General features: G+C 37.1%; 1 pseudogene; it reads left to right on the top strand.

Moving 5' to 3' along the window:
- Positions 1-210: 210 nt before the first annotated feature.
- Positions 211-1,517, top strand: LOC125283652 (elongation factor 1-alpha 1-like; annotated as a pseudogene).
- The last annotated feature ends 963 nt before the right edge of the window (positions 1,518-2,480 follow it).

Genomic DNA, 2,480 nt, shown 5'->3' with positions numbered 1-2,480 from the left:
TATGAGATTGCCACCAAAACACAGGTCTTATGAAAAACATCACTAAATTTAAGCCAAAATGGAAAAGGAAAAGATTCACATCATACTGCTATCATTGGACATGCAAATTCAAGCAAGTCTATTACTACCGGCCATCTGGTCTACAAACGTGGTTGGAATCAACAGAATAACCATCAACGTTTTTGAGAATGAGTCTGCTAAAATGGGAAAGTCTCCTTTAGATATGCCTGGATCTTGGAAAAACTTAAAGCTGAGTGTGAATATGGTATCACCATGGGTATCTCCTTGTGGAAATTTGAGACCAGTAAAAATATGGCCATCACTAATGCTCCAGGACACAGAGATTTTATCAAAAATATGATCATGGGTACATCTCAGGCTGACAGTATTGTTCTGATTGTTGCTGCTGGTATTTGTAAAATTGGAGCTGGTATCTCCAAGATCATGTGGACCTATCAGCATGCCTTATGGCTTACATGTTGGGTTTGAACCAACTAATTGTTGGTGTTAACACAGTGGATTCTACTGAGCCACTCTATAGTTAGAAGAGATATGAGGAAGTCAGTCTCTACATTAAGAAAAGCTTCTATAAACTTAACACAGTAGCGTTTATGCCAACTTCTGGTTTGAATGGTGAAACATGCTGGAGTTAAGTGCTAAAATACTTTGGTTCAAGGGATGGAAATTCACTAGAAGGATGGAAGTGCCAGTGGAACTACACCGCTTGAAGCTCTGGATTATATCCTGTCACCAACTCATACAATAACAAGTCCTTTATCTCTCCCTCCAGATCGTTTATAAAACTGGTGGTATTAGTATAGCTGCTGTGAGCTGAGCAGAAACTAGTGCTCTAAGCCAGGCATAATGGAGCACCTGGCTGGCTCCGTTGGTGGAACATCCCACTCTTGATCTCAGCATCATGAGTCTGAGCCCCAGCATAAAGCATACTTACTAAAAAATAAATAAACCAGGCATAGCAACCATCTTTGCTCCAGTCAGCATTACAACTGATATAAACTCTGTTGAAATGAATTTTGGAAGTTTGTGAACTTCTGCCTGGGAACAGCATGGGCTTCAATGTCACGAACATGTCTGTCAAAGATGTTTATTGTGACAATGATAGCAAAAATGACTTACTAATGAGAGCAGCTGGCTTCATTGTTCAGGTGATTATCCTGAACCATTCAGGCCAGATTAGTGCTGGTTATCCACATGACCTGGAGTGTTGCACGGCTCACATTGCTTGTAAGTTTGCCAAGCAGTGGAAGAAGAGTAATAGCTGCTCTGGTAAGAAGATGGAAGTTGGCCCAAATTCTTGAAATCTAGGGGTGCTGCTATCATTGAAATGGTTTCTAACAAAATTTTGTGTGTTGAAAATGTCTCTCATCCTCTGGGTCATTTTGCTGTTCGTGATATGACGCAGACAGTTGTTACAGGTGTCCTCACGGCAGTGGACATCATATGCTGCTGGGGCTGGAAACGTCAGCAGCTCTGCTCAGAAAACCCAGATTGGCTAAATGAGTATTATCTAGAACATCGCACTCAGTCTTGATTGTTTGTGGAAGAATGTCTCAGAGCTGTTTGTCTCACTTGCCATTTAAGTTTCATAGTGAAATATTAATGACATAAATGCTGTGTAAAACCTTCAGAAAAAAAGGAATGTTTTCCAGACCATTTTTGAGGTAGTTTTAAGTTGTGAGATTTTAAAATCAGTACTTTTAAAATAGAAACATCTTGACCAAAATCTGTCAGACCATTTTGAGAACCATTAAAACAAAGTTTGATAAATTTGTGTCTTCTTTTGGTCAATACCAAAGTTTCCCATAGAATTTCTTAGGCAAAAGCCTTAAGGAGAAAAAGGTTGCCTATGATCTGTTTCTGGTCTTCCTTTTGCCAAAACTTGATGAATTTGATATTTCAGAGTTAACTGATTAGTCTCAGGGCAGCGATTAAAGTATTTTTTTTTCTTAAAAAGAAAAAGTATTTTTTCTTCACCTACATCTCTTAAGTTGATTTAGATACTCGGTGACAAGTTGTGGGATGGATTTTCAATATTTTCATTATTTTCAATTTTCAATATTTCATATTTTTAGACTAGATAAGCTAAGAGTAAGTTGTAATGTTATATGTCGCCTTATAAGAGGGCCAAAATTCTGCAATATTAACAAGCATGTGTGTTACACAGAGAACTTAATTTTATGTATTCTATCAATATTAAGTTAATTTGTCGGTGTAATCTCTTACACTTCATTTCCCAGTTCTTAAATGCATTCTCACTTTTACAAATAATGCAGTAAAGTTTGTTAAAACAAAAGTGTCTGAATTATAAGGTTAAGTATTTTAGAGTGGCCTGCTTTTAAGAACTAATGATGTCCAGTTTCTATGGAAAATAAAGATACTGAAAGTTGAAAAATAAAAACTGTTTCAGAGTTCTTTTTCTTGTAAGGGTGGAATAGCTTGCTGTATATATCAATACCATC

The sequence above is a fragment of the Ursus arctos genome, unplaced genomic scaffold, assembly GCF_023065955.2.
Source record: "Ursus arctos isolate Adak ecotype North America unplaced genomic scaffold, UrsArc2.0 scaffold_13, whole genome shotgun sequence".
NCBI lineage: Eukaryota > Metazoa > Chordata > Mammalia > Carnivora > Ursidae > Ursus > Ursus arctos.
This window is presented reverse-complemented; position numbering and strand designations above follow the sequence as displayed.